The sequence below is a fragment of the Etheostoma cragini genome, chromosome 10 (assembly GCF_013103735.1).
Source record: "Etheostoma cragini isolate CJK2018 chromosome 10, CSU_Ecrag_1.0, whole genome shotgun sequence".
In the NCBI taxonomy this organism is placed as follows: domain Eukaryota; kingdom Metazoa; phylum Chordata; class Actinopteri; order Perciformes; family Percidae; genus Etheostoma; species Etheostoma cragini.
The window spans coordinates 4,771,934-4,778,370 of record NC_048416.1 but is presented as its reverse complement, the minus strand read 5'-3'; the positions used below and the strand labels follow the sequence as shown (position 1 = coordinate 4,778,370).

Genomic DNA, 6,437 nt, shown 5'->3' with positions numbered 1-6,437 from the left:
AAACTCCTGTAGAACAAGGCAACTACAACAACATAAGATCAATACCAGAGGTAAGGATGAGATTAAAAGGAAAAGTATTAACGTGGTAAGTGGCAACCCCTATATATATCACAGGCAATATACAATGTGTAAAACCTGCTGATGACAGCTATTTTTATCTTGTTAAAAAAATGCACAAGAGCTACAAATGTGCGGCTTCACCTTAACAACATGTCCCTTGTGATGTCTACATGGAAGCAGTGATTCTTTTGCCATCTGCTTTTCAAGATTATTCAATTTATGAAAATTTTAGCGGGGAAATGAGCAAGCTACTGTATTGAGGCTTAATATCTTTAAGATGTTAATCATAGCCTTTATTGTAGCTATATTTTGAAAAGCATATCCATATTTCCCATTGGGATTTTGAACAACACACCAGTTTGTAGAAATGCATAATGACCATGTGTGATGCTAAATGTCTCTGCACTAATTTGTTTATGTAGCCTACATCTAATGAACAGTGATTTTGATTCATAACAATACACCATTGTGTGCCAGGGAAGCCAATAATACACTAATGTACTCCATAAGAAAAGGTGCCCGTGAAATGTTGTTTCCTGAACTATTTTCTTTATTTTCTGAGCCCATTAAATGTAAATGGACTGCATTTATATAGCACATTTCTGGTGTTAATGACTACTCAAATAAATTTTACATAGAACAGGCAGCATTCACACACATATTCACGCACACGCATTCTCTCAGGCTGCCACCTGTTAATCAGATAAACATTTACACATATTTACACACCATTGGCACAGCTCTGGCAGATAAATTTGGCGTTAAGTGTCTTGCCCAAAGTCACTTGGACATGAAATCCAACCACCAACCTTCTGATTGGTAGACCACCACTCTACCACCTGAGCCTTACCTGAGCAATGCTTGATAACATACTACATTGCCATTCATCAGCCTTTTTTTTTAAACCAATAGTGCCAACTTGTGTTCTCAGAAAATAAATAAAACAGGTACATGAAGCATCATTTGGCCATCATTATAATCAAGGCAGCTTTTAGGAAGTTACAAGTTTTTTCTAACAGTACAGACTAAGTAATTTAGGATTGACACAGACCAAGCATAGGCCAGCTTAATGTTACAGTGCTTAATGTTTTAATAATATTAAACGTCTGTTAAAGTCAAGCCGTTGCCAAATGAGTTGCTACAAAGCTTTTTAAGACTATCAGATCAACACAACTTTCTCTGTATTCATCAGTATGGCTATGTTCACAAAATGGTGTGGTCTGAAGACTTTCGCATGCAGAAGCTCAAGTGAAGATAATTACCTCTTCTGAAGAGTCCATCAGGTTTTTTTAATCCTCTGTGTCCTCCTTGGCTTTGAGCAATTGCGGGGAGGAAGGATGGGGGGGTGTGCAAAAAACTTAAGGCTTGTATTATGTAGATATGCACTACAGCTTTAAGTTAACTCATTTACTTACAGAAGTATTTTATCATATTATTGTATGAGCAGACAGAAAATGTATGTTTAAAAAAAAAAAAAAACTTTTGAAAGCCTCTTTGGGAGCACAGCTCTTTCAGGCTGCTCCAATGGAAGTCAGTCAGTTCACTGCTCGAGGCTTGTTGAACATACCTAAAGACATTTGGGGCATTGTACCGTATCTCATTTCCTGACCGTGAAAAGCCAGGATTAGCTTTGTGCTGTTGAACATTAAGGCTACGGCGCAGAGATAGAGGCACACAAGGTGTGGATGTCTGGATTAACACTGGATTAATTTCCATAGCAGGTCCTTCCAGGTCACTGTTTTGTGGTTGTTTGTGTGACTCACCTTCCCTTGGGGAATAAGGTCGGTTAGTCCAAAAGAGAAGTAATAAAACCATACATATACCTATGTATATGTAGTTCACTGCCTTATTGAATTTAATTTTATACCTACTTTACACACACACTCACACACTATTGCCGTACCACATTTACCATGAGAAACCTTGTGCTACTCACATTTATCTGACTTTTTACTGTAAGTCACCTAAACATATCATAGAGCAATTCTTTCATTATTTAGTTAAGTTATTGAAACAATCACTTAGTCCAAGACCAAACAATATATAACATATGTTTCACAATTACCTTAAGTTTTGCTTCACTGTTTTCACATTACAGTGTGCAAAAATGCAACTGTACATTACCCATCAATTTCAACAACAAGTTATTTCCATAATTCATATAGCATAATCCATTCAATTCAATTTATAGCATCAATTCATAAAAAGACACTTTACAGATAGAGTAGGTCTAGACCACACTATAATTCACAAACACAAACCATTCCAGTAATTCCTCCAAGAGCAAGCATTAAGTGTGACAGTAGCGAGAATTTCTTTTTGGGAGAACCTTGGACAGACCCAGGCTCTATAATATTTTCTCTGTGGAATACTTTGAAGTTATTCATCCTTTCCGCCCACCAAGGGCCTGGGTCTACCCGAGGTTTCTCCCTAAAAGTGTTTACTATATATATATATATATATATATATATATATATATATATATATATATATATATATATATATATATGTATATATGTATGTATATATTATTGCATAGATAAGTAAACATTGATATTGCACATGGCTGAGATGTGAGTTTTGTAGCAGTGTTTATTGTCAAGAAAGGACACGCAGTATCTCTCCTTCATTCTCTGCAAATGAAGCAGCCTGTCACCCAAGGTGCTGCTCAGTGCTGTAAGAGAGTCCTGCATTGGGTGATATCCCGAGATGATGTCCTTGGATGCCCCCTAGAACCAGTGGAGATAGTAGGATAAAGAAAAATGGTTGCCAAACTATCATCCCTGATTAACAACATTAGAAATATCCAAATGAAGCTTCATGAAGGATATTCTTAAAGATTACTTTTTGGGATTTTCTACCTTTATTTGATAGGACAGCTAGGTGAGAAAGGGGGAAGACATGCAGGAAATGGTCACAGGTCAGATTCCATCCCTAGACCACTGCGTCAAGGCATAAACCTCCCTGTATACATGCGCCTGCTCTACCCACTGACCTAACACTAACTCTTCATTTTGTGTTCAACAGTGTTGAAAGGACACTTAATTGCATTGTCTTGAATTGCCTAGGTTCTTCCAACAAAGAATGCTATCAATAAGTGGTTCATAAAGCTTTATTTTGGACATCACTACAGTTGCCCTATCGATCTCATGCTCCATATAATCCTCACTCATCCCCTAATGCTTGATGACGGTCACGGTTTGACCACATCATCCACATCATCATCACAGAAGCAATTGTTGAGCCACTAAACCATGCACTCTCCCCCTCACAAAAAGAATCAGTGACAATCCTAGCAAAGCCCAAGACATATGGAAAGCGTGTTTAACTCCTTGCCGAGAATGCAAACATAACTCCCACTCCGGTTATTCAAGGACCGTATTGCTTGTATCATTGTCGATAAATCCCCTGCCCAGTGTGAGGGCTGACCTCCCAGCCTTCAGATTTTGCACTTTACTGCCTACTGTGCCAAACTGTAAACTAACTACATTATTAGAAATGTCTGCCTTTTGTGCCCATGACAGCTCTTCTCACAATTACAAGGGAAGCAATAACCATTCAACTTTTATGTATTGTTGACCTCAGAAACAATGATAGAAAAACAATTGTGTTACTCCGCTAATTTACTTATACCAGAGATTTCAAACATGTGCTTTATTTTTAAGCGTCAGCTTTTTCTATTGCAAATCTTCTGGAAGTCAATTTTTAAGAGTATGCATTCATGTGCGTTCCCCATTGATTTTAAAACACCTGCCTTGCGTGAGGCTTAAACTGACAACTTTCAGATTACTAGACTGACACGCTGCCGCGAAAGTACTTGTAATTATTGAGAAAATTCAAGAAAGACCAACAATTCGGTTTGTTTACTCATTAAAAACCATGTATCTGCAAACCTACATACTCCCACAAAGGACCATGACCCCATGCAAAAGCCATGATAGGCTGAATGAAACACAAAACTAGGACTATAACTATGAGAAAAGAGATGCTAATTCAGTGACTGTGGTACTCAGCATTGAATGTGTGTGCATGGATGAGTGTGACGTATGGTGTCAGAGATTTACGCTGAACAGCATAAAACAACAAAAGATGAGCGGGGGAGGTGCTGGACTGAAAGCAGCTCTGGGGCAATCGCAGATGCACTGACTGTTTAGCGACAGTTTAGCCATAGACAGACACATTTTCCATTCATAGTCACATGTTTCATAAACAGTAAAAAGACTAACTTTTTTACTATGAGCACTGTAGGCCTTAACTGAAAATGTTTATTGGCACTGGCCAATATTTTGAGGAGCACACTGCAATTTTTACCATTTTTCCATTTTAACATTATTGCTGATAAATGTTTTGGTAATAAAAACAGAAACTACAACGTGCCATTTTAGTTTAGTCACATTTTAATGAATGCTACAAATGTGACTTCAGAAATGTAAACAAAGTCTTTTAGTGTCATTACAGTGCTAAAACCAAAACAACACAAATACATTCAATGTAAACGTGAGGTAAGTGGTAACTAGCCAGTGGTCACAGAAAAACAACTTGTGCCTCTCCTTGCTCTCCCTTAGAGCACATCCCCCTGTGGGCAACCATTTGGACTCCAAACACGTAAAATACGGACGTTTGGGCAGTGGCTGTCCTCATCTTATGCGACAAAAAAGGCACCCTTCGGCGTGTGTGTAGAACGTACTGTGGTGAGAAGCATCTGGACAGGGTTTAGTGGGTAGTATGTAAGGGGAGAGCGGGGTTCGTGTCCTGCGTGTGTCCTTAACATTTCATTATTGGCGTGAAGCTACTTTCTTCTTTAACCGGCCCGTTATTCCCGCAAGTCACAGAACCAAAAGCCCAGCAAAAGTGGCTTAGTGATGTAGGATGTTCTAGTGATGGTGAAATGAAGCTTTGCAAACAAATGTCTTTATTTTTTGAGCTCACTAGATGGCGATCTCTGTTCAAAGAAGCAATTCAGTTTGTTTTCAACCCTTTCTTAAACAGAGAGCATCATCTAGTGAGCTCAGAAAATTAAATAGTGGTTCTTAAAGCTTCATTTCACAATCACTAGGATATTTTGAAAGGAACAAAACATCCGTTTAGCTTTACAAATGGATACAAACTTTGCAAAATAACTTAAAATAACATACAATAACAATAGTCTATCCAGGAATCATGACTGAAGATCTTGCAGCTGCTGTTGCCTCTTTATATGTTAAGAGAGAGTAAAAGACCGGCAGAGAGAAAGAAAAACCCAAACCAAAGATCAAGGTGTAATAATGATTGCTTATTTTATATTTCTAGTAAATTTGTTATATACATTTTTTTTTTTCAATTGCCAAGCGGACTGCGGAAATTGTTGTTTCAAGTGCAGCACAGTATAGTAAACCGCTTTCACTTCTTAATGCAGCTATATACAGTCCAGTCATCCATCCAGTAAAGTACGAACCAAAGGTAACAAGTATGGGTTCTGAAGGGACTTCATGGGGAATTCAGCAATATACTTAATCAACAGTTCTAACCACCTGTCCTCAAAACACCCATCAAATGCTGCCAAAACCCAGGATTGAACCAAGGACCTTTAGATCGTCGGACTGACGCTCTCCCAACTGAGCTATTTCAGCTAGAAATGTAATTCTGTGGTGTCCGTTACAAAGAAAAGAACACAATAACACAGCAAGGTTCCACATATCATTAGGGGGCTGTTTGCAGGAAAATAAAGAACTTCAACTGCTGATGCAGAGATAGACAGTAATGACCCAGCAGAGCTGTTCCAAATGAAACAAACCAGAGGAGGAAACAGAGGTCCTTCCACTCCAGGCAGAATCACTGCCGCAACGTTCCTTAGTCAACTCCCTGTTGACAGGGTCTCCATCCTGTCATCCGTCCAGTCATCCATCCAGTAAAGTAACAACCAAGTATGTGTTCTGAGTGGACTCAATGGGGAATGTAGTGATAACCCTAAACGGCCAATAGCCCACTAGAACTGTTGCATTGACGTTCCACACTGGGCAAAAGCAATGCCACAAAGTCCTGTCATCAATTCCCTGTGGACAGTGTCTCCATCGAGTCAACCATTCAGTAAAGTGGCCACAAACCTTAACAAGTATGGGTTCCAAAGAGCCTATATTGGGATTTGAGTGATTTGCCAGATTCACAGTTCTACCTTTTTGTCCTGAAAATACACCACTTGTGATGACGAAACCCGGGATTAAACGAGGGACCTTTAGATCTTCAGTCTAACGCTCTCCCAACGGAGCTTTTCAGCTCAAACTTTCCTTCTGTGCTGGCAGTTACAAAGGAAAGAACACAAAAACACAGCAAGGTTCCACATATCATTAGGGGGCTGTTTGCAGGAAAATAAAGAACTTCAACTGCTGATGCAGAGATAG

The 6,437-nt window shown here is 39.0% G+C and overlaps 1 long non-coding RNA gene across 1 annotated transcript in view; it reads right to left on the bottom strand.

Moving 5' to 3' along the window:
• Nucleotides 1-3,916: 3,916 nt before the first annotated feature.
• The window catches only part of LOC117951396, a 21,323-nt gene continuing 18,802 nt past the window's right edge, over nt 3,917-6,437 (bottom strand). Inside the window, exon 3 of the long non-coding RNA XR_004658161.1 lies at nt 3,917-3,926. This is a non-coding gene — a long non-coding RNA (uncharacterized LOC117951396). The remainder of the gene's footprint in view (nt 3,927-6,437) is intronic.